The sequence below is a fragment of the Misgurnus anguillicaudatus genome, chromosome 18 (assembly GCF_027580225.2).
Source record: "Misgurnus anguillicaudatus chromosome 18, ASM2758022v2, whole genome shotgun sequence".
Lineage (NCBI taxonomy): Eukaryota > Metazoa > Chordata > Actinopteri > Cypriniformes > Cobitidae > Misgurnus > Misgurnus anguillicaudatus.
The window spans coordinates 21,732,626-21,760,037 of record NC_073354.2 but is presented as its reverse complement, the minus strand read 5'-3'; the positions used below and the strand labels follow the sequence as shown (position 1 = coordinate 21,760,037).

At 38.7% G+C, this 27,412-nt stretch overlaps 1 protein-coding gene across 4 annotated transcripts in view; it reads left to right on the top strand.

Annotated features, from left to right (window-relative positions):
• Positions 1-27,412, top strand: part of rgs6 (regulator of G protein signaling 6) — an 83,060-nt gene that overhangs the window by 4,247 nt on the left and 51,401 nt on the right. The gene's annotated exons all lie outside the window — the stretch shown is intronic.

Genomic DNA, 27,412 nt, shown 5'->3' with positions numbered 1-27,412 from the left:
AGAAATTACAGTGTTATTGCAGCTCGGTTGCCGGTTCCCAGAATGCTTTGCATGAGGCTGTTATTGTATAGTTTTATTCTGTAAAGATAAAGACTTGTTAATATTTAAAATGTATTTAACTTTGAACAAACTCTTGCCAGTAAATAACATAAATATCTACGGTAAGTTACCGGCAACCCAGCGCCAATAACATTGTAATTTCTACGGAATTATTTTACACTGTATGTTTTTGGCTAGCAAGAGTCAAGACAATTTACAGAGAAGGATACAGAAATAAAAATAATATGAAGAAAATTAAGGCTTTGAGAAAAAAGTCAATAGAAAACCCTGATAGCCAGGTAGTAGGGGTGTAACGATTAACCGTGCAAATGCACGTTTTCTCAATGAATGAATTTTAATGAATTACGGTGAAATCCCGGCACATCCCAAAGCCAGGGGGCACTCTTGTGCAGAAAATTCCTTTGTGCCACAGAAGTATTACAAACGCTATTCCAGGAAATGTCTAGGAATATTTATATCGCTGTTCTTCAAATTGTTTCAGGTATTTTCATGATAATAAAGAATATTTTGAATGATTTTGTACACCGAGGGTTGATTTTTTAAAGGCACTTTATAAACGACTCTGACTCATAATGATTTTAGATTTATAAGGACTTTCTGCTGACCAAATGCCGTAGTGCATGAAACAAAGAATCGCAGCCTTGCGATTCAGAATCGATTTCAGACAGGCATTTTTAATGGGAAACACGATTAATCGTTACATCCCTACCAGGTAGTAATGAAATCTGTTATAAAGAATTCAAAAAAATCTCCTCCAAAGAAGATATAAGGCAGCGGTCATCAATGACAGCTGTCTGGGCATAATTTTGGGTAGGTAAGGTATGAGACATATGTGATGGACTCTGTTGACCTGTAATGAGATGATTTTATTGGTTCTGTGATTGAAAACTTGCGTAGGGACGGACAACGATTAATCACGATTTTCGCATAATATATGAGTGTGTGCTGCGTGGAATTATTATGTATATATAAATACACACACATTCATGTATGTATTTAAGAAACAATTACATATGCGAATATATTTATTTATATTTTTGTATATTCTATATTACAGTGGCGGCTGGTGACTTCTTTTTTTGAAGCGCACGATGCGAAGTTCGTCACAACATGTATGTAGCTTGTCATGTGTGTGGTTCCTTCTTTCAAAATATGTGTTCTGCGCTTTGAGAGATCGTGTGTGCATCACGTGTCATGCCAAAATAAGTGCCTGCTGCAGACGCATCTAAAAGGTTTATGATAAAAGAGACGCTCACGTTTGCCAGATACTCGCATAATCTCATGCGTAATCAGAGTTTACTGGTAAGGAAGTGTCTAGCGTGTATTTTGGGAACGTTAGCGTCTCTTTTATCATAAACGGTTTTGACGCGTGTGCAGCAGGCACTTATTTTGACAAAACACGTGACTCTCGACACGCAGGACAAATGTTTTGGAAAAGGGAACCACACACGTGACAATCCGAACACTTATTTTGAATTAGCCCATCCTCGGATGAGCAGTTACGAGCCGCCACTGCTATATAAATAAAAAAATGGATCTATAAATAAAACATTTCTGAAATGTAGACATGTGTTGGTTTACATAATAAATATACAAAATAATTACACACAAAACACTCTCAAATATTATGCAAAAGTCACTTTTATTTTGTATGCGATTAATCGTTGCCCATCATACCCATAAGGGACATACGATGGGCACCACATGGCTCACAATGTGCTTTAAGCATATGGGAGAAATACCCAGTGTCCCCTGGGCTTGAGCAAAAGTTCACATAAGTGCAATTCTTATGTGTTGCTGAAAACAGCCAGTCAAGAGTATAGGCATGAAAGTATTTCCTGAAAAAATTATTCTAGATTCCTTCTTTTTCTCTCCCTCTTTCTCTCTTTGTCTGTCATTTTGGCCAACTTTGATGGCTGGCTGTGCTCTGTTGCACACTGTTGCAGTGGACGTACAATTTTCTATAGTCATGGCACGTGCCTCTTCGGCTTTGCTGTGCTTTAAAAGAATACAATAAGAGAGAAAGTGGATGGCATGTGCATTTGTAAACAGACACAATTAACCTGGATGCGCAAGGAGACGGGACCGACTTTGAAGAATTTACCCATTAAGGATAGCATGCAGAGCCCTGAGGGGTGAACATCATTATCGTGTTTGAGAGAGGCAGTAGAAAACACTAGAGAAGTTCATTGGGCTGTAGAGACCCTGTTCTTTACGATATGCGACTCAGTCAGCCTTTAAGGTGTTGACAACAATCTCAGCGTGTGTTCTGTTATGGTACATCCTGTTTTTTTGGTTGAAAAAGACGTTCTTCCCTGCATAGGAATAATAGATGCTTTGGAACAGGAAATGCTTCAACCTTAAGTGTATTGACTGGATGAAGGATGTTATTGCTTTTTGATGTAATAAAATGAGACAAAATGCCTCAGGGTTAGTCCGTTTCACTGAGATTCACTGACCATTTCAGAAATATACAGATTTATTAGAGAACCTGACATGCTTATTAACAGTTATGTTGGGGTAGTGGAATATTTTTGGAGATATGTGGTTTCGCCTGCTCTGCAACCTTTAAAATTGTAATATAACCTTTGGATGTTGTTTCTTGTTATAGTTTCCAGCGCAGCTTTATCTAGCAAGATATGTGGATTTATTTGTCCGTCTCAGCAAAAAAATTCCTTTGCCGTTTCTCCAATTAGACTAAGAATCTTAAGAGTCTTTTAGTCTAAAGGTGAAAGTCATCGATAAGCCAGTATATTATCTTTATCCTTCTATTACTGCCATCTCCCTGTCTCTGGCATGTGCATGCTTTTCAATTGGTTATAATAATAGAATAATTAGTTTTCGAGTCATCACTGTTCACATTGTATGTTGTAAACGAATTGCGAGGTTGAACCACTGAACATGCAGGAAACATTACTGTATAATCATCTAGTGTCTACATATAGCTCCTAATATAGAGGGTATGCACATGACATCACCGTCGGCGAGAGGGACTGCGATTACACCCACTTAGTGGCAAAAGACAGAGCGGCAGCATTTGAGTACAGTGTGACATTGGTGAAAACGCGTCTAAATGGGAAAAAGCTGTTGTGCGATAGACTGTACTAACAGATTAACAAGCATTCGGAGACATCGTTTTACAGACTGACAAAAAACACTGAAAGGAGAAGTAAATTGATCGTTCATTCCAACGTCCACAGACCACAGGTGGGTTGATAAGTTGCTAGGGTCACTATCAAGCAGAGGTTTTACTTTCTACTTAAATGTATTTGTATTTTATGTATGTTTTTCTTTGTAAAACATACATTCCAATATTTAAGTACATTAACGTACATTTACTCAAGTAAAAGTACACAATTTAAATGTAATTAGGTATTAAATAAATGTTAATATGCAATATTAAAGAATACACAGTATGATTCTATGCTTTAGAATGTAGTGAAGTAAAAAAATTCCCAATAAAACAACCTAAAGCACAGATGCTTGGAAAATGTAACTAAGTATTGTCCACCTCTGCTATCAAGTCCAACTAAATTCAATTTAAGCTGCTAATAGTCAGTTTTACTGGCATTTTCGCTGCACCTGCTATTAAAACCAGCCATTTTGTTGAACATTTGCCACTCAAGAGGGCGAGTTCTCGCGTGGTCATGTGGAAAAGTGACGTCAATGCATACCTTCTATAGCTCGTAAGCTCATATTGCAGATCTTTCTGTAAAGTTTAGTCAGCATCTCCTTGTGCTGATTACACAACAGCGCCACCGCAGTGGCGTAATAACGCAATTACAGTTCCAAAAGACAAACGGATTAATAAAGGAGTGGGTGTTTTTTATTGTAGGGTGGTTGTGTTCACACACTGGCAGTGTTAATTCACATTCATGTCCAAATATCTTGTAAAAGTAGATTTTGCATAATATATGCCCTTTAAATTTTGAAAAGATGTATATGAGCTCAGGACAAAAGGCATGGAATAACTTTCAAATGTGACTTATTAGTGATAATGATTTGACAGAACTGAGATTTATTTCTCCTCCTGTCACATCTCAGTGTGACCTTAGATGCCCTTTATCACTGTCAGTCTCACCGTTTATGTGTTTAATCTGTCTGTCATGCTATGATTGAACAGTTTATGCATGCACTTTTAACCTTCCTTTTTATACTCTTTTTGTTCAATCCATCTGGCTTATCACATTAAATGGAAAGATTCCAGGTAGCAGCCCACAGTAGAGATTCCTTAATGAAGCCCACTGCAGGTGGATAGTAACAGAACATGAATACATTACTGACCGTGAAAATATAAATAAGGCAGCCAGTATTGTAGTCTGGCATGCTTGTGTTTGTATCTAGTGGAGTTTCCCAGTCGAAGAATATTTTAAATAAGGTTTATGTCTCACTTTTGTGATTATAGCTGCTGTGCATGCGACTCATGTCCCAGTTGGGACCGTCCCATTTCAACAAAATCCAGCGTTAAACAAGCACAATTTCACTGATAAACAAACTATATTCATTGTTCCCAAAAAGCTGGGTTTATTGGAAAGCTGAACAAGCTTCATTTTCCTTACAAACAACAAAACACTTCCTTGGTGACGTTGATTTCGTGTCAGCTCTTGGTTGGTTGGTGTGTGCGTGCGCTATTCCGGTGCCCATATAAGGACTTCCACTGTACTTCCAGCACTGAAATTGTCCAGAAAGATTGTTAAAGGTCCCGTTCTTTCTATGTTTTTGAAGCTTTGATTGTGTTTACAGTGCGCAATATAATGTTCATGTTTCACATGTAAAGAACACAGTATTTTTCACACTATTTATGTATCTGTATAGCGCTGTTTTCACTGTCCTCAAAATGGGCTGATGTCTTCCTTGTTCTATGAAGTCTCTCCTTCAGAAAAACGTATCTAGTTCTGATTTAGTGTGTTGTGATTCGATAGCAGCTTAGCTTGCCATTAGCTTAGCTGCCGACTGATGTATTCCTGTGAGCGGAGGTTAGTCAACAAACTGTTTTACTGAAGTCATTAAAGCAGGAAGTAGAGGGCTGTAGTCCAAACTGGCCGTTCGTTGTAGGCTTTAAAAGGCGAATTCTGTTAAAGAAAATATATTGCCTGGCAGTGAACTTTGAGCTTTATCATTTTACAGGTATTAATTATGCTATTATAGCAACATTACACACTAACTAGGGTTTAAAAAATGGGATCAGAAAGAACGTGACCTTTAAGCATGAATCTCTCATCTGGCGAAGTGCATCCAGCACAGAAATACTCCGTCATTTGTCCAAGTGCTTAGCATGATGAATCCAACTCTTTAACAGTGTTAATAAGTCAGAATGCATGAAATAGCTTTAGATCCCCCTTTAAGCACCTTTAGCATAGCTCCTAATAATAAAAGAGGTCATTGAAATACAATGCCAGTAGCTGTCTTTAACCCTGTAAAGCTTTCTAATTTTATTGTGAACACTTTGATGTTTATGGCCATTGCACGCTATAAGGACTTAAAGCTAGAATGCATCTAATGGTTTCTAATGGTTGTGGCAGATAAGCCTGTTTCCTTTCCAAAAGATAATAGCCTCTTCAACGTTATATGCACTAAGTGAATGTGTTTTCTATCCCTGACCAAAGACCTGAAGTTATTACAGCTACACTAGTCAAATATAGCATCTCTCTTGCTCTCCCAATTCCCTCCTTTTAAATTTTTTATAAAACTCATTTCCTGACAACAGACATGTTCTATGAATACGATACTTGTGAGCGACTATATATACTGTATGCGTAATGGTCACAGGCAATTTTCAGTAAGTGTCAGTTTTCTGGGTCAGCGTTTCCATGTATTAACCTGAAACCGTTATTATAGCGAATCCATTAGACAACCACAATTTAAAATTTGCATTAAGGCCAATTCTACCGTATCTTGATATGAGATCATAACAAGGAACACGATGAACTTTGCAGATTTATTCAAAAGGCAACAAACCACATCTTACCCAAACTGTGTTTTTTAATTACAGGTGCGAAAGATGAACCAGGTGGGCCGAAGTGTTCTTTGGAGGCTGTTGAACCTAATTATATCCGCCAAGCCTATTATCATACCATATTCAGCTTTAATTAATTACTGTCATCTACCGTCTGCACTACAGTCTCCATTTTTGGCTCACAGCCCCTCAAAGGCCATATGAAAAATGGTTTTCTCTATATTTTATTCGACTTGAAAATGAAGCGAGGGAGATGATAAACGAGTGGTGTGGAAATCTAGCAATGTGACAGTGAGACGGATGCAAATAGGGAAGACTTAGACGACTTAGACGACAGCAGTACAGTAGGTTTATACTGTACACTCATTATCGCTTCACACAAACAGACAGGAAAGATCTGGTGCATCATTATAGCTGTGGTCTTGTGTCTTTGCAATAGCTGAGCTTTCTCCTTACATGTTTGTGTGAATTTTGCTGCTGAAAGCTTGGTTAATTATTTCTGTCAGGCTCTTTTTTGGAAAAAATTATTTGGTTTTATTGGGGAAATTTGTTTTGCTAGTGCAAGTAATTGCTTTATGACAGGTAACATAGTTTGAATGCTTTAAATAAGCATTGATTCAGGGAATATTGCCTCTGGCTTTTTTGGGATCTGCAATTGAAGAGCTCAGATGCAAAGGCGCTAACGTCAAAAAATTAGATAATGATATTTAATGCTCTCGGCACGTATTGAACATATGTTTATCAAATACTTTTAAAATTCACTAAATCACAACCTCAGCCTATTTAGAAATAACAAAGTCCTCTAAGTGCATGGAAGATGAATGTAAAACAACCGTGAATCACATTTAATCTTGGGTCCCTTGTGAGTACCTTAATACAACACAAATGTGGAAGCCACGTGCATCACAGCGCCCCCTAATTTGTGGTTCAGTTTCTTAGTTTTTACATTGACTTTTATTATTTGCAATGGTTCTTGTTGCATCTTTTACAACTGTTTACTGGCTTTTCCAAAGAAGTCGATTTTTTTTGTGTGGAGGTATTTGCCAACAAAGCTTGTATGCACTTGGAGGGTTTTGCAGTGAAAGAAAGTCACATTTTTTAAGACATTTGAGTAACATTTGTGAATAATTTTAGTTATTGACAAATAACCGTTTCATTGCCATTAAAGTAAAATTTCTGAACCTAAACAAAATAATACAAATTTCTTTCACAAGAAAACATGTCAGACGCACTTAGGCCGCATTATTTTACACTGCCTGTTTGAAGTGTCTGAATTCCGTTTATTCCCCTTAAGTGGCACAGATCGGATATGACCCATGGACATGTAAGCAGGAAAAAAGCGCATAGATTCCGATATTCTCAGATCGGTTTCAGGTAAGCGGACAGATTGGATATTCCAATGTCAAGACGTGTCGTGCTTCATTGAAACTACGGTGCTGGCAAATGATGTCAACTCAGATGGACACCACCCGTGATGATCACATGACTCTTTTTAGGAGAGCAATGGAGGACGAAGGGTCACTTAGTGGAGTTATGTTAAAGTTTAATCTCTTGTTACAGAAATAAAGCACTATAATCTTGTATATTTTGTCTGTGTCCATTGCGTATTGTAACATTTTACGTTCTCTGTGGTTTAAGCTGTTCTGGGTCACTATGTCTACCTTGAATTGTTTTGCCAAGTTTAGTGTAAATGCTGATATACAAATTGAGCATTAAGATTTGCAGTGTAAATCAAGCTTAAGGGAAACGTAGGAGTTGCCTGCCGCCGCCATCTTGGAGGCGCGTCATCGCGCATCACTCGCAAATATCCTAAAATGGGTAAAGAGGCGGGACGTGGGTGAAGCTGAGGTGTCTGGTTGCTGAAACCACGCCCGCCTAGCTCGATTACCGTAGTGGCTGTTCACCCCTCACTAAAGTGGCCACGCCCTTAATTATGCAGAACTTTAAAGCTTAATATAATTTAAACGGAGGAGTTACAAAAGAAGTCACCCACCTTACAGTTGTCATGAAGGGCAAACTTAGCTTTACAGACCAAAAACTATTTTGTACCAGGCTGTAAACATATTTTCTACTGTAAAGTTGGCCATTTTAACATGGGGGTCTATGGGAATTGACTCCCTTTTGGAGCCAGCCTCTAGCGGCCAGTTGATAAATTGCAGTTTAAGTCACTTCCGTATTGGCTTTATCAGAGAGATCGGAAGGTGGCCCCTCGCCAACCGCTTTTAGAGGGTTTTGCATCTAAACTCTTCCAATATTGTTTGGTGTCCTAAACAACCAATTATTTTTCCCTAGAAACTAAATCTAGCTAAAGGCTCATAACTGGTTGTTAGGACTACTAAGTTATAGATGTGAGGAATAATAGCTCAAGCTCAACTCAGTAAAGCTTTATATATGTGCATTGTCGACTCAAAGTTTACGGTTGAATGAAGTGGCAGATGTTTCTCAGCCCTGATTGGAATTGTTTAGGGTCACTGAACTGAACTAAACATTTATACAGTTTCATTTAAAATCAGAAGAAGGTCTCATGTTTCATCTTTCAATACTCTTTTAAGGGCTGTTAGCTCCTGTCTAGGGCCACAGCGGCTCTGACACATTCTCACCCTTTGATTGTTTGTGTGCACACAACCAGCGTCATTTACTTATCGATCTGTTGGGGCCTTGAAGTGTTGTCACAACATGATGATGTATCCCCGTGGAACCCACTTGTATGAAGGATGCTTGGAAGAGGGACAAGCATGCGTCCTAATTTCTGATTATAAACTAAACAGAACACCTTGTACTAACAGCATTACTTTTAATTTATTAATAAATTAATATTTATAGTAAATCTGATCTGTTATTAAACCATTTCATAGCTACCAGTTTGACTTAGCTATTAAAACAAGAATCGAGTAGATGAGATTCGTACACAGCACAATTGCTAATATTGTTGCGGTACACAGTTTTCTCTGAACAATGCATTAGCATTTGGCTGTATAGAGGTTATTGTATGCTGAAACAATCACATCATTTGCAGTTAAAAAGAGACAGATCTCCGATTTCCAATGTGTTATTTCACAAGCATAATAAGGGCGGCCATTTCAAAGGCAACCATTCCATGTAAATGACATGAAGACCTATTCTTTCTATTGGGGTACGCAGTCCTCTCCTTCTGAATCAGTTATGAGCCAAACCTCACGCATTAGGTGTAAAGATTTGGCCAAAGGCTCTTCGGAAACAATAGAAAGATAAACCTGTACTTACAATGCACCTTCCCAAGAGAGCACCTGTTTCCTTTTAAATGTAATTGTTTATTGTCTACAATGATGGCCGCACACGTTTTCTTAAGTTACGCATATGATGAATCTCACACAACAGCTTATCTCAGTATTAACTGCATAAAGTAGCATTTATTAAATAAAGGTGCATTGTTTAACTTTTATGGTGCATTCCCACCAGCCACGGTAGAGGCGGCAAAAATGCGCTATTCGCGCATAGAATTTGAGTTCATTCGTTTCATTCACGTGTGAAAGCCGCGTGTGAAATTCTAGTCATTCGAGACATTCACGCGGAAATGGGTGGGTCTTCTGCGACTCCGCCACTCCGCTCGCTTCCTGTAATCACGGCACTACTACAGCAAGGTCCTGATTGGTTAATGCAGCGCAGAAATCCGCCGAAGTTTAGATTTTTCAACTAGTGTGTTTCCTGCGGCAACGCTCAATTCTCCCGGAACGCATTGACGTCTTTGCATTGACTTAACATGTAAATCACTCGCGCTTGCCGCGTCTGGTGTAAACCCTGATCTCTTGACAGAAATACAATATACTATGGATCAGGGCCATAGACGGGATTGGGCAGTAGGGGGGCACCAAGGGCTCCAGACTGTGACCAAAATGTTTTTTTACAAGTACTCGCACATGTGTGGGCACTCGTGATAAAAATACGGAATGCACGATCGATCAGGTTTTAACCGCTCAATTGCATGACGCGTCAATCGTTTAATGTCACCATGTGCTCAGTTGAATCTACCTATGGGTCTACGCAGCCCGGGTAAAGTCAACACATCTCACTCAGAACCATGAGAAGACGTGAACACGCGAGTTTAAAATTAGACATTACAGAGATGAGAGACAAAGAGAGTGGGAAAACTTTTAGCCTACATTCCTCAGCTTGGTACATACACCGCGGTTCCTCTTACATGGAAGTTGCCGCCATGTTTCTATAGTAGCCCTAAACGGACAAACCGTTCTATCGAGTGGGTTTTGTCATTACGTTGTCTCAGATGATGACATGTTTGTCCTTTGGCGTCTAATGTAGCTTCTCTATGCGTTTCGAAAGTGAGGTGTGAGCTGTGCACTGAGCCGTTGGTTGTAATTCATAGTCTCACCGCTAAACGCCTCTAAAAATCTACACAGTGGACCTTTAAATTAAAATTTGTAGCTTTTGTCGTGTTTGCCCAAGCAAACTTTACATTTTCCCAGATTTTGTTCAGTCGTTTGTAAGATTAATTTCTAGGAGGTGGCTAGTGAGGTTGCTATGGGGTTGTTAAGGCTGAAGAGGTTAGGTCAGAATATTGTGATGGAGAGAAGGTGCCTTTAGTGAAGGCATGATTAATAAATGTGAACTTTACCCAGTCTCAGACAAACACACACACATACACAGAGAAGCTGTGAAGCTGCTGCGACTCAGACGCTGCTATCCTGAGGGATTGAGCCCTAGTAATAGACATCACAAAGTATGCTGGTCATACCTGGATGCATGAGAGCATAAAAAAAATCCCAGATAAGATCTGAAATGTCAGAGATTGTAAGAACGCTGAGTTCAGGATCACATGCATATAAATTTTAAAATGACTTTCTTTAAATGACTATACTGTATGTACACTTTATTTTAGAAATAGTAATTCCACAGGGATGCCATTTGGAATTTCCAAAATCTGAAACAGCAACTTTGATGGTGTGATTGACACGGGGATCATTGTCCGCTCCCATAAGACATGAAGATGGATTGATGATGTGGTGCAGTCAATGTTCTGTCTGTTAGCAAAAAAAAACGCCTTATCAAAGGAAGACTCAAAGCCTCAGGCATCCAAAAAGCAATAACCTTGATTATTAATCTCTTTCTTGTCATCACACTCCATTTTAAGTGTTTCGGCTGGTAGTCACAGATAAGACCAGTTGCTATTTGAACAGCAATCGAGCTCCGGTGGGTTCCTCTTTCTTTTAAATACAGACACAAAGGTGAGATAGAGCACAGAAAGGGATTTAGGTGAAGAGCATTGATTGTGACATTTGATGTGTGTTTACTAAAGGTTAGGTTATCTTAACAGCATTTAGCTCAATATAGCATTGAAGAATTAGCATAGCGAGATTGAAACCCCTGCCTTTGGCATTTTATCCGTGCACGCTCAGCCGCAACCTGCAGCTTGTTGGCATTCAGCACACCAGCTGCCCACCTTCACCTGCAACCTCTGCATTCAAGAGACCTTCTGCTCAAAATGTACATTTATTTGGTGTTATTCTCATGCATGCTTCAGAGAAGCATCTACGATCGTAGTTAGGAATCCCTATCCGGTCTCCCTGTGTAATGGCGCGTTTAATCCAGTTTGGTTCAACACGGGCAGAGCCCCATTGTGCCGCACTGTCTCACGCTATTACGCCACGGAGACAAGTGGCGTAATCACAGAGAAAGTGGCAGAAAGCCTGGCTGGGTGATGGATGAATAATTGAAGTGTGCTATGGCTGGATTAGAGGCTGGCTTTGAAGGGTGCTGCGCTGTAAGTGTGTATGCGTCAATGCCTGATGAATACAGCTTTAGGAAAGTTTAAGAGCTCATTAAGATTCTTTTGCGGAGTTTGTTGTCCATTATAACAAAGACTTGAAGACGCAGGCAAAATGTTGGTGAGATCCGCCCTCAGATTTCTGTTTATTTTATTGTTTTCTTATAGGAAAGTGCCAGATGTACAGATTGGACCAATGGGGCAGCGGTGCCTTTGGGCCTTTGATTGTCAGTGGGTTGACAACTACATAGAAATAAGCAAACGCAGATGTAAAATTGAGATAAGTAAATGATCAGCACTTGCAAATGTGCTAGTGACTATTGCCTGATCACAGTTTTTATATAGAATAAACCCACAGATACTCATGGAAAAATAATTTTGCAAAGTGGCTAATTTGTACAATGTAATTTTGTCATACAAATTCATACGAATTAGTCACCTCAGGACATAGTTAATAACTTCTGTGAGATCAGGCTGTGTGTGGTTTCGTCGATGCACTGTGTGTTGTTTTCAGTAGTGACTTGTTTTGTGTGTCTGTTTCAGCATTTTATATTACCAATCTGTACATATATTAAATAAAAACTAGTTGTGTTGTTCACATCTCTTTATTGCTTTGGCTACATGTCAACAAAATTTCATGAAATCGATTCATATTTTCAAAAAATAGATTTTTTTAGATTTTTCCCCCCCTCTGTATAGACGGTTTCAGCAGTAACAACATAAACACGCGAGTGCGGTCCGCACGTAACTTCCGGTAAACTCCGCTAAGAATAAATAACAACAAAGTTCTTTAACCGTAGTTTATTTAAATAACAAGCAAAAAAACAACACATAGATTACCTAGAAAACCAAAACATTTGTTATTTTCGACGAGGCATTTGTTCAAAAGATCAGTTTAGCAACTAGTCAGACCATTAAAAAACAAAACCGGAAGTAAAGTTTGGATCCAGACGTGTATCACGTGCATCCGATGAAACCGTCTATAGCGCAGTACATACATTTTGCATTCGCCAAATCTTCCTTCAGGGTTTCCGTAGCACGCTCCCTGCAGCGCAGCCCTCTGCCCCTCCCCTCTCCCGAGGGCAGCGCATGCATACACAAACAACATGGCAAAAACAGCCGGCGAAAGAGAGCAGCTCCTTCCAAAAAAATGCTCTTCGACTTAAGTGTCGAGTAGGTTTGGATTTACGGAATTTTATGTTGATGCATTTTAATTAAATATAATAAATATATATATTTAAAATATATGTACAGTTTGCAATTATTTTCTTTTAAATGGGGGCGGGGGAAAAATTTAATCGAATCGTAAATCGAGTTTTTTATAAAAAAAATCACAGATCACAGATTTTTTTAGGGGGACAAATTGCCCAGCCCTAGAGGTGGCTAATATGTGTCATTTCGTACATTGTCATTCATACATTTTTGTACAATTTGCTTTCACCTCAGTGACCCTGAATAGGGGAGTGGCTTCATTAGGGCCGGTTCACATTTCGCGTCTAAAACCGTGTTTAAAACTAAAACAAATTTATAACTGTATAGTTACGAATTTCCATGAGATTGTGTTGGTTAATACTGTATAAAAGCTGCGATCAGGCAGTGGTAACTAGCACATATACAAGTGCTGATCATTTACGTCGTATGGTGTCGCTCTCTATATGAGCGTGCTTGCTGCGCGTCTACATAAAATATAACGTATTTGCGTGCGCAAAAAACGGGATGTGTGAACCGCTCATTGCATTTTTTTAAATAATCATGTGTTTTTTGCATGATTTACACCATACAAATTCATACGAATTGGTCACCTCACAAAATAGTTGCTAACTATAGTGAGATCAAGCCGTAATATCAGCTGTGTGTGTTTTGTTGACACATTGTGTGTGTGTCGTTTTTAGTGGTGGCTTATTTTGTGTTTGTTTTAACGGGACACTCTACTTTTTTCTGAAAATATGCTAATTTTCCATCTCCCCTGAAGTTAAACATTTAATTTTTACTGCTTTGGAATCCATTCAGCTGATCTCTGGGTCTGTCGGTACCACTTTTAGCATAGCTTAGCATAATCCATTGAATATGATTAGACCATTAGCATTGCGGTAAAAAATAACCAAAGAGTTTCGATATTTTTCCTTCTGTAGTTACATCGTGTACTAAGGCTGACAGAAAAATAAAAGTTGCGATTTTCTAGGCAGATAGGCTATGAACTATACTCTCATTCTGGCGTAATAATCAAGGACTTTGCTGCCGTAACATGGCTGCAGGAGGCGCAATGATATTACGCAGTGCCCGAAAATAGTCCCCTGCTATTGAAAGTAACCATGGGGACTATTTTCGGGCAGTGTGTAATATCACTACACCTGCTGCAGCCATGTTACAACAGCAAAGTCTTTGATTTTTACACCAGAATGAGAGTATAGTTCATAGCCATATTGGCTTAGAAATTGCAACTTTAAATTTTCCGCCGGTCTTAGTACATGATGTAACTAGAAGAGTCAAGTTTTAAATAGGAAAAAATCTTTAGCGCGATGCTAATGGTCTAATCAGATTCAATGGATTATGCTAAGCTATGCTAAAAGTGCTAGCGCCAGACCCGGAGATCAGATGAATGAATGATGAACAGATTCCAAAATGGTAAAAATCATATGTTTAACTCTAGGGGAGCTGGAAAATTTGCATATTTTCAAAAAAGTGGTGTGTCCCTTTAAGCATTTTACTTTTACTGATCTGTAAATGTATTTTTATTAATTATTATTATTAAATGAAAGCACATTTGTGTTCACACCTCTTCATTGCTTTGGGTACATGTCAACAAAATTTTACAACGTGGCTAATATATATGAATTCATATGTCATTCTAATGTTGTTGTACATATCTGCTTTCACACCAGTGAAAATGTAAAGGTGGGGCTTCATTATTGTGTTTTTTTTTGCATTCACATGAATTGGTAACCTCATAAAATAGTTACTAACTTCCTTGACATCAGGCTGAAAAGCAATTGTGTGTGGGTTGGTGGACGCACTTTGCATCATTTTCTGCTGTTTGCTTGTTTTCTCCTTTAGCATTTTATGTAAACTGATATGTAAATGTATTCAATTAAAGCATATCTGTGTATTTCGCACCTTTTCGTTGCTTTGGCTACATGTCAACAAAATAGGACAAGCCCAGGCTTAGCTTCTGTTCTGGACTAAGGACATCAAACCACACGAGAGATCTCTTTCCATCACCTCCATATGCTTCATCAGTTTAGGTGCGAATGCAAGGCATATGCCGATGTACCTTTTAAAATAATCCCGAGCAAGATTGAGCAGATGCTCAGCCCCCAGAGATAAGTATAGATTTTATAGATCTCACCCTTTCTTCTGTCTGTGGGCTCTATTAAGACCTGGACACAGTACAATCCGTCTCAGATGACAGGCACTGTTCATTAGCCCGTCATACTGAAATAAATGACAACCGCGCTCACGTCTCTCTGCAAAATTTCAGCTGTCCTCTCCATCTTCCTGTATTCCTTTATACGCTCTCTTTTTTTATTTTCTCCCACGCGTAGGCGTTTACCTATTTTTCTCCATCCATTGCTCTCCATTTTTGTCAGAGTGATGCATAAACCTTCTTCTTTTCTGTCTTTTTCTTTCACTTGTCTTGCTGCCGCTCTCCTACACTGCCTTTCTCTCTCTTACATACAGATGCACGCAGCTTTAGGCTTTTTTACAGCTGCTTCTGTTGTGGTGCTTTTCTCTTTTGGGATTTAATCTTTTTTTCTGTAGTGAAATAATTCTTAAATCTGAACTGCAGTAAGACAATGATTGTGGCACTGTTGGGGAAACAACTTTACATTTTGAATAGCCTTGTAAAGCCAAGGTTTGAGCTGCAATATAAGCTGGCAATAAAAAAGCTTATTACATTATATTGAGGGCGTTTGTAGATTGTATGCTCATATGCAGTATGTGCATTTGAACAGTTCTAACCAAATGAGGGTTTTGATTGAATGATCAAATATATGGTGGGATCTAGATGATGAATGTAACTCAAAAACATATAGTGCTGTTGTATTGTACGTTGCTCAGCAGTATAGCTGTGTACTTGATAATTAAATGATAAAATGTGTATTCAGGTGTGCAATACCACTGCTCATTGTAAAAAATAACCCTGTACTATTTTATAGTGTAGCCTACTGGTAAAAATGACCATTGTTACATTAGTACGTTCACAACCTAGACATCTCCCGCTATTCTTCCTTTCTGCACTGGTGTCCTCCATAAACCTCATTGCTTTAGTTGTGTTTTGCTCATACATACATAACCATTTTGTAATCTAATACTTCAATTTTCTGAAGTTTGCTTGTTATTTCTAAAATAATGTTACTTTAGAATGGGCTGTTTTACTTATAATGAAGTGATTCATTGCATGACTCACCGGCTGTTTGATTCTTCTCGCACCCCACAAAACACACTTTAAGCTAAAATAAATACAAAAAGCAAACAAACCAGCCTTACTTGTCAGTGATGGTGTAATTAATACAAACACATACAATGAAGGAAAAAACCATTCATCATGTTCATCACATTATTTCTTAGTTCCATGTAAATTTATAAATTATACAGGATCTAACCTATTGTTTAATAAAATGAAATTAAATTGCTGTACACAGTCGAATGGCAGTAAATCAAAAGTATAAGCGTGTTTTCACACATGTTGGTGCGCAGCGTGGTGCGGCCTCGGAGTGCACCAAATTACATTGTATAATTTTTCACTTAGTGCGGTTTGTGTTCACATATGTTGTTTTTACTTTACTCAAAACGCCCAACGTACCACAACATGTGGAGATCTTCCTGTATTTGGTTCAGCCAGAGGTCGAGCAGCGTTCCCACCACAGATGGGTCGCACCAGAGTTCGGTGACAGCCGCTCCAAGATCACCTGTTTAGAGCGGTCTCGGAGCGGCCGTTTAGTGCGCACTAGAGTATAAACACTGAAAAATAACGTAATTTTCACTTTATGTGGAGCGACTGTTTATGCTGCATTTTCTTCCCGAAGCGCCGTTTGGAATTCATCCTCCGTCTGTGTGTGTGTGCACGTGTTTAAGTGCACTCAACAAATGTAGGCATGCCAGAATGACAGTTATGCCGCTTAAATAATGTAGCCTTTTTTAATGTTCGATGACAAGATAGAGACTAGAGGTCTTCACGGGTCCACTTAGATCCGAAAACCCGAGGTCCGACCCGAGACCTGATCGGGTTCGGGTCTAAAAGTTTCACATGTGCCTCGGACACGGGTCGGGTACAATAATAGCGGCATCGGGTCTCGGGTAATTTAAAAATGAATGTGTTTTTTCTGAACGGACCCGAGAAGATCTGAACTCTCTCGCCTGTGCGCGTCAATGTCCTTTTCAAACCTCTCATCTGTTTGCCAAGAGCGCTTGCGACATTGTGTGGTTGTCGGAAGGTTCATTTTTGTTGAGACAAACATGTCAGTCAATTATAAATGTACATTTTAGCGGTTACGTTGGTGTCAGATAACAAAGTAAAACGAATGGAGCAGCTCTCCAAATTGGTGCAAGGCCACCGGAGTTTCTTTCGGTCTGACTGCTGCGCGTGGGTCTGCAGAATGCACACACGTCAGTGCCGTTTAAATTTGGTTCCAGTCGTGTTAAAAAAAAATTCACTACTTCGGGTCGGACTCGGGTCTAATTTTCTCGGGTTTGTCTCGGGTCGGTCTTTCTTTAAAATTTTTTTATTTATGCACGTCGGGTTCGGGTATGAAGTGATTCGGGTCATTTCGGGTCGGGTACATTTCTTTGGACCCGAGAAGACCTCTAATAGAGACTTAAGGAAAATTATGTAGACTAATAATTTAAGTTTTATGTTCTAATGATCAGCCTACTTATTTGTATGGCCCACAGCTGACATGGAACGTTATTAACCGGTTCGGGAACTTTTTATTTTTTGTTCAGGAACGTCAATTGTAGGGCTTAACCGAAAACATAAAAAAACTGTTTCTGTTCGGAACAAACCAATTGGGAAAAAATCTGGTTCAAAGCCCTGGTTCACATTGACCCAAACGAACCATACTCGGACCGAAAGCTCATTTGGGCTGACCTAAACAGTGCCTTTGTGAAAGCACCCTAAGACACCCTCTCTCACTCATTGTCTCATATTGAACCACTTGTTACCTCTAAATGTCATCTGCCCCTGAGACAAAATTAAGCATTAGACTGTAAATTGCATATTCTCTGATCATTGTAATAAGTAAACATGTAATAAATCACACATATTCAGTGCTGTGAGGACACTAGTTTGTTGTCTGCTTGTGTACAGTGGGCTGTCTGATTTTAAAATGTGTTTCTTCTCTTGGTTACAGAAGAATAATCCTTATATTCTCAGCAGGAAAATGCTAATCCCTTGTGGATCCAACTCGGCTCTCCTTTCCTTGTGGTCTGATGTAAAGTCAGCCTCTGCTTGTTAGTTTGTATGCGGTGATGATGGTCAGTAAAGTAATTACAAAGCAACAACTTCCACCTGCTTTTTTTCGTTTTTTATTTTATGTTTTTTTTTCCTTTTTTATTTTGTGTATTCACCTTGCAAACACTTTCATCCAAAGCATTCCAGGGTGATATTTCATTGGTTTGTGCGTTACCTTGGACATTAACCAATCATGGCCTCGGTGTTGCTAGCTGCCTTGTACCATGCTCTATTGGTTTATTTACAGAAACTTGTTGGTTTTTATTAACCTAGAGATGATTGCTTTCAGGGTGCGGTCTCTGTTTATGAAGAAAAAATCAGTGATAGTTAAACCAAAAAGAATTATTTTTAAGGGAATAATTCCCCTGTAAACTAAGAAATTTAATTGACATGCTGCCATATTCAATTTTACACCACTGACTTGTATGTTTACAATAATATGCAATATAGGGTTATTATTGACCCAACGTTGGGTGGAAAATATCACAACATTTTGTGGGAGTGTATTGATTGCTAAATAAGTTATAAATACTTTCTCTTACAAATGTATTTAGCTTCTGAAAACATATATTAACCCACTGGAGTCATTTGAATTACTTTATTGATGTGCTTTTTGGACCTTTAAAATTTTTCACCAGCATGTAAATTTATTTATATAGCACAACTACACACAACAACAGTTGACCAGTGTGCTTTACATCAATACAGAAGACTATAAAATATCAGTAATATATAAAAATCATAAAAACACAAAACACACAAGATATATACACTCACCTAAAGGATTATTAGGAACACCATACTAATATTGTGTTTGACCCCCTTTCGCCTTCAGAATTGACTTAATTCTACGTGGCATTGATTCATAAAGGTGCTGAAAGCATTCTTTAGAAGTGTTGGCCCATATTGATATGATAGCATCTTGCAGTTGATGGAGATTTGTGGGATGCACATCCAGGGCTTGAGATCTGGTGACTGTGGGGGCCATTTTAGTACAGTGAACTCATTGTCATGTTCAAGAAACCAATTTGAAATGATTCGAGCTTTGTGACATGGTGCATTATCCTGCTCGAAGTAGCCATCAGAGGATGGGTACATGGTGGTCATAAAGGGATGGACATGGTCAGAAACAATGCTCAGGTAGGCTTTGGCATTTAAGCGATGCCCAATTGACACTAAGAGGCCTAAAGTGTGCCAAGAAAACATCCCCAACACCATTACACCACCACCACCAGCCTGCACAGTGTTAACAAGGCGTGATGGATTCTGTTTACGACAAATTCTGACTTTACCATCTGAATGTCTCAACAGAAATGGAGACTCATCAGACCAGGCAATATTTTTCCAGTCTTCAACTGTACAATTTTGGTGAGCTCGTGCAAATTGTAGCCTCTTTTTCCTATTTGTAGTGGGGATTAGGCTTGTTGCGATAGTCGGTGAAACTGTGATTACCGGTGCTTCAGCCTCTCACGGTTAGATCACTTGCCCACCGCGACACCGTCTTTCACCGTCGTTTTGATGTTTTCTTGTAATTAAATCATTTAGTTTTGTTAGAGAGAGCAAACACTAACAACTGAATGTGTCTGCTGCCTGAATTCAGCGGAGCCGAATGCGCGTCATCACAGAGCAGCGGCTGCGGGTGTCAGATTTCATTTATTCCTGTCAGACTGCGGCGAGCTGACTGACCAGAAGATGGCAGAAGCCGCGTGCTTGCTCGTTTTTGTTATAATATACATATATGATGTTTAATATAAGCAAGATCGTTTTGTTGTTGTGTTTTTTTATTAAGAATAATAATAAACCCATCATTCAAGCAGCGCTTTATGGAGGAATAGCTGGTTGCTCTGCTTGGGACTGGCGGGTTTCTCTCAGAAGTACCTGCGCACATTGACTCAAGCACTTAAACCAGCTGTTGCACTCGCATTTGCACGCAAATTCATACTTGATTTAACGCAGCGTACGCAAGCGCTGGATTTAAACAACAGTTGCATCTAATTCTAAAAGTGAAAGTAAAATGCGCACGTCTTTATGTGCATTTATAAGCCTCTCCCACCCGGTGAAACCGGTATCACCGGGTTTGTCACGCGCTGATTAACCGGTGGGAATTTTATGTCACCGCAACAACCCTAGTGGGGATTTGTGGTACCCGATGGGGGTCTTCTGCTGTTGTAGCCCATCCATCTCAAGGTTGTGCGTGTTGTAGCTTCACAAATGCTTTGCTGCATACCTCGGTTGTAACAAGTGGTTATTTCAGTCAAAACTGCTCTTCTATCAGCTTGATATTCTAGCATTAACAATGCATTTTCACCCACCGGACTGCCACATACTGGATGTTTTTCCCTTTTCACACCATTCTTTGTAAACCCTACAAATGGTTGTGCATTAAAAATCCCAGTAATTGAGCAGATTATGAAATTCTCTATTCAGCCTGTCTGGCACCAACAACTATGCCACACTCAAAATTGCTTAAATCACCTTTCTTTCCCATTCTGACATTCAGTTTGGAGTTCAGGAGATTGTCTTGACCAGGACCACACCCCTAAATGCATTGAAGCAACTGGCATGTGATTGGTTGATTAGATAATTGCTTTAATGAGAAATTGAACAGGTGTTCCTAATAATCCTTTGAGTAAGTGTACATTATAGGCTATTTCATCCTGAACCATACGCTAATTCAAAAAGGTAAGTTTTTAATCTAACTTTATTCAATGGCATTTCAAAGCTAGAAAGAGCCAGGATATTATTTTATAACTCTTTGTTCAACTGAAGTAAGAAAGTCATACACCTGAAATTGTATGTGGTTGAGTAAATTCCGGGCTAATTTTTAATTTTCCATCCAAGGTGAACTAATCCTAAAATGATCATTCAAAAATATCCACATTGATTTCCGAATATAAAATAACAGTATGACAAAAATTCTGTTCATTTAATTATTACACTACTAGTTTGTTTTATATATGTCAGTGGGGGCAGATGTCTTTAAAGCTTTGACGTGAGTCACACTTAACTGGTATTTTGTTCACTTTTCATGCATTGTGATTCTTCAGCATTCGGATGAGTTCTTTAAAGAGATGAATGTCAGATTCATGAGGGTTGAATACAATGGATAAAAGAGAGTCCATTTGGTCCCTTCATGTGAGTCGATTAGCGCTCTTGAAAACTGTTTTGACTGACAGCAAAGCCTGAAACCGAAAGGCTTATAATGCCTCTACTGTATATACTTACAATAACTTCAAACATGAAACCTCCATATCAGCTGTGTTTTCCTCGGAGCTCAAGAGCGGAGGTAAAGCCGAGGTGCTCGGATCTGTCATCTTTCCTTAAATGAAATGCCGACATTGAAGGAGACTTCTAGTAATGAGCCTGTCAATTTAACCTGCCGGCCCTTACAGGGTGCTGGTGCGTGAGCCCTAATGAGAGTGCTTGTACTATTTCACCAGCTGAAACACGCAATTCCACCTCACCTTGTTTAAAAGTGCATATACAGGAGCTGGGCTTACAGGGCCTGAATTTACAGGAAGAGGAGTCAGACTGCGATTTTTGGACTCCCTCGCTGTCTTATCAGGCAATGACTTTGCAGGCAGCGTTTGCGCACAAGGGCACCTCTGGAAGGCACCTTTCAGACAGGGGATAATAGGAAGCATAAAGAGAAAAATTTGACAATAACCTTTAACATTTTTAAAAATGACCTTGCAAATAAAACTTACATTTATACTGAAACTGGAGCTATTTACATATTTTGAGTACCCTTCTCAACCAATCACATTCCCCATGGATGCACAGACACAGGATTTTGGGATATCAAAGGCAGTGCAGGATACATCTATGCTGTCTTAAAAAATCTGTCAGATGAAGTTATCTCAGGAGACAGAAAGTGCAACAAACATTGGATTTGGATGTGCCTTCCAACTTAATACGGAGCCTCCAAAGGCAGCATTTTTCAGCTTTCGGATGTAGCCAGATAAGAGCAGAAGTCACTTATAATGATAACATTGACTGCAAGATTATTGTCAGCTGGTCGTTATTAGAAGTGAAGAGAGTTTCCGCCATCACATTACAGTGGTTTCCGAGTCAGATGTGATAAGTGAAGAATGCATTTTCTAACTCACTCAAGCTGTGATTAATTGCTTTGATAAGGCTTGCTGACATTGTGATATTCACAATACGGAATTGCTAATGGTAATATTGCACTTGTCATCTCAAAGTTTTTTGTTTCATGCTCGTTTTCCTTTCAGTCTGAGAGCTCATCAGAGGCATGCTAAACAAAAACAATAATAAAACACAATGAAACTCTAAAATATTTTCTGCATATGGCTAAACTTATTTACATTGTCAGCATTTAGTGCCCTGTATTTTTTTGTTTTGTGTTAAATCAGTGTCATAAAGAAGCACTTTCCATTATACTGATCTTTTTCTTTGAATATATTTAAAATATCTCATTATGAATTGTGTCAGTCTGTCACATGTTAATGCCCCAAATGCATTAACATGTTGACCCAGGAAAGTAATTCAAACATCACAATTGTTGACAGATAGCATGAATTAATATTACATGTAAATTTCACTTAAAGGGATAGTTCTACCAAAAATGAAAATAATGTCACTCTCCTCGTTCCAAACTCATAAGACCTCCGTTCATCTTTGGAAACACAGTTTAAGATGTTTTAGATTTAGTCAGAGAGCTTGTTGACCCTTCCTTGAAAATCTTGAATCTTGAAAAGTACAGTATAATGTCTATGTCCAGAAAGATAATGGAAACATCATTAAAGTAGTCAATTTGACATCAGTGGGTCAGTTAGAATGTGTTGAAGCTTAGAAAATACATTTTGGTCCAAAAATTAAAAAAAATTACGACTTTATTCCGCATCTATTGTGAAGCGCATGCGCGAGACTTAAGTCACATGACTCCAGTGACACGGCTGACGTGTTATCTGGTGCGCCCCAGCTGTTTTTTTTTTGTTTGTTTTTTGTGCGCCTGGGCTTCGTTTACAGTCTGAGGTAGACGCACGCTGTAAGTTTGAAAAAAAACTTTGCAAACAAGTCTGAGGATAACATGTCAGCCACGTCACTGCAGTCACGTGACTTGAGTTCATATTGTGGCTTTAACTCATTTTTCGCCAGCCATTTTTTGAAAAGTTGTCTGCCAGCATTTTTTTGTGATTTAACTCATTTTCCACCAGCATTTTTTGTGATTTAACTCATTCTCTGCCAGCCATTTTTTGTGATTTTCACAAAAGTTTCACAAAATGCCTTCCAGGAAAATTTTCTTCTAAAAATATATAAACATACAAATAAAGAGTTTCGTTGCAAAACGAGTTAAATCCATTTTTTAACATTTTTGTCAAAACATGTTTATTAATATGTTATCATGTTATTATTTTGTTTTATGGTGCTACTTAGCTGTATTTTTTAAGTTATGAAGGTTTAAATCAAAACAAACCAACTGCAGTTGAATTGATATTAATTGGAATGCACAACCAAAAAATGAGATTTCTGAACAATTAAAAAAACAAATTTATCTCGTTTTGCAACGAAACTCTTCAAATATATCAAATGAAAGAAAAGACCATATGCTTTCAAACAATCAATAAACAAACAAACAAAACAGGAAAAAAACGTTTCATCCTATCTATTTTTTTTCTCTGCTTATAAACTCTTAAATATGGGTATTTGTCTTTAAAGATAAAACTTTTAAGCAAAAAGCTAAAATAATTTTAAAATTTTATAATTTATAATTTTAAAAGTTTTTATAAATTGGGTAAGTGGGTAATTTTTTTGCAAATTTGTTCTCTTAATTGACGAATTAACTTGTCAAAGGCAGGGAAAGAGTTCATTTAAATTTTTTGTCTCTACTCTCTGCCCTGTTCAGACCACCAGAGACTTTCTCGCTGTGGTTGACCATCTCTTTTAATGAGGTCGTTTCGAGGCATTCTTAATTCCTAAAAAAATAAGTACCGTCCACTGCAGTAACTGACAAGGAATGGATGACCGGATCTCCACTGCTTCACTAACATTGGTGTTTGTTCCCGAAAGTTATTCTGATTTGCATAAAGTTATAATTTTCTCAACTTCCCTGGACACGCCCACTTCCTCTCTCCGACGGTCACTTTTACTCATGTCACCAAGCATCCATTGTATGATATCATGTCGCTCTGCCACTGCTACTCGCTGGTGGTCTGAATGGGGCTTAAGAGAGCTGTTATATCGGGTATAGCTAAAGTAGTGAATTTTAATTTTTGTGCTTTGACCAAGCTGGGCGTGACCATCATACAACACATTCTGCAGGGTATACATTGCTAAAAGCTTCACTGTATATGATTCACTGTCATTTCCTGTAGTATTGATCGGAAGGTGAAAGCGAGAAAAACGGGTGTAAAGATGCTTGTAACTGACACTACCTATATTTATTACAGGTTTTTATCAGCAGTACTCCATTACATGTATTGGACTATCTTTCACCAGTGCCACATTGAAACACTCGCTGTAATACCTACAGCCTCAGGGAAACGGGGTGTGAAGATGACAAGCACAGCTTGAAAACTTTTACGACTGTTTGTATCAATTCCCTGCTGCTTTTTTGCACCTCATGGTGTCATTATTTTCTAATAGACTTTTAATTACTCTATATTACACTTCGCACGATTAGGCGTGGATACAGATCACTGGAGTTTTCTGTGAGGTAAAAAGAGAGTTTCTACAAAAATGAAAATAAACAAATAAAGACTAAAGACTTTCAAGCAACAACATCCATTAGTGACATCAGTGGTAGGCGTAACATCATGCGTAAGAGGCTTCCACATTTATCTGAATGGCTAAATAAACATCATGTTTGTCTGATTGGCTAATCAAATATGTTTATGAGCAGTTTGCAAATGGCCCTGAATGAATCAAATGACGAAATGAATGAACTTATTACAAACAGTTTACATATCACTGCTGTTTACGACTGAATCTGAATGATGACATAAAAATGTTTAATGAACAGGAATGCGTGACTGAGTCTGCTTCAGTTAAAGCTACACTACTGAGCCTCTGACCTTCATGAAACTTGCAGTGTTTACAGAGCATTTGATGACTAATTATCTGAAAAAAGGTGACTATTAATAGTTGAAGCCAAACAACTGTTAGGTCTAGAGTATTTTTTGTTAATTTACGCGAACGTACATGCACAGTCGAACGCACAGCCTTGCAAAGCAGTTTTTTGACTCGTACGTGTACACAGACATTCGACGTATGCACAATTGTCTAAGGTGTAATGTGTTTTAGTGTCATCTAGCGCAGTGGTTCCCAAACTTTTTCGCCGTGCGGCCCCCCTTGTGTACGGTGCATTCCTTCATGGCCCCCAAAGAAAATTTGTGACAATACTGTTCTAAAACTCAACATTTTAATAAAAAAACATTAAATTATACAAAAGTAGTGCTTTTGGTTAGTAGCCTTATTTTTTTAGGTTTAATTACAAATAATTAATGATAAATTAATGTATTTCATAAAATGTCATAAAACTGGGCCCCCCCTGGCACCATCTCGCGGCCCCCAGTTTGAAAACCACTGATCTAGCGGTTAGGTTCCGAACTTCAATTTCGAAACGCAATGAGAAGCTACAGTAGCTACCACAGGACAAACATCCAGGATGTGATAGTTTTAACACATTGTTTTATGTTTAGCTTTTCCTTTTTCTTGTACTAAAGGGGTTGTTAGTGCGCAGAGGGTTAAAACCAGCAAGTGTGTTGTTCCCGCTTCCTGGCACACAGGAAATTTTAGAGCGTCTGGGCTTTTCCGCGCTTGGATTAATGGGATCATTTTTAAGAAGGTTGCAGTCATGACAGTGTTGCCCTTGCTGCTTTTTTGTCCATCAATCAAGTGACTTGTCATAAATGAGTAAAAAAGACCAAATAAATAAATAAATGAGTAAACTACTGCCCCGCCCCGCGATACTATCGTGTATTGGCGATCTCATAGGCTGACATTAGGACCATCTCAAAATGGGGCATATCGTCCAACACTGGTTTGTATCCTTCCCGAAGTCCCCTTAAAAGTGTGGAACACTGCAGTTTGGAACTTCAGGTAAGGACACTGGCTCACTATACCCTTCCCGAAGTGCCCTTAAAAGTGTGCAAAAATGCAGTTTAGAACTTCAGGTAAGGACACTGGCTCACTATACATTGGGACACTTGATGACTTATTTTCGCGTAATGTGACTATTAAAACACGTTGTGAGATATCACCACTGATTTTATAAGCAGCATGCTGAAACATCTCTCTGACTTATAAAAAATGGTAACAATACCAAAACAATAACAACACAAAAGATGCTAAATATGAATAAAAGAAACAAGTAATAGATTCATGAGACCAAATACTGCTGGTTTGATCAACCCAAAACAAATAAAATCTAATTTTTGACCATCAAACAAACACGGTTACATCGCATCTTACATCCGAAGCTAATGATCAAATAGGCGCCAAGAAACGGTTATATTGAGCAACGGCTTTCCTGTCTATTAAGTTATTATGACATTCAAAACAAACAGCCGAATGGTGGTTACCTGTCATCCTGGCTTTCAAATCCGTAGCAGAAGAAAGTAGTTCCCCAACAACGAGGCTTTTAAAATCACTCTGTTGTTGTTTTCTATTTTTCTAGATATATCACACTCCTACTCAAGTGATATTGCTTAATTGCAATTCTGTCAAAAGATCCTTCTTAAAGTTACACATTGCACCTTTAAACCAACGGTTCAACACAGTTGCCTCACAAGAAGGTTCCCAGTTTGAGTCTTGGGTGGGTCAGGATGTCTGGAGGTTAGGTGAATTCAAGATGCTAAATTGCCCTAAATTAACCTGTTCTGGCCATATAGCCATAGATGCAGGATGGTTTTAATAAATAAACAAACATACATACAGTATTTTATCCAGCCATTGGGTGTAAACAACCCAGCATTTTTTGGAGTTTGTGTAAACTTCAAATGGAAATGGAGGCGAGGTGGATTTAGACAGATTTCGGTAGCCCACATCATAGATATAGGGAATGGGAACCAATGGACTATTCAGGCTGTTTCCTTCATGCACTGAACCTGAATTGTAATTCACGTGTTAGAGGCTGCGTGAAGTCTGTTCCCATCTGAGCAAAGGTGGACAACAGTGGATGAAAACCAGAGGCTGTGTGTGTCGGAAGTGTGAGAGGTGCAAA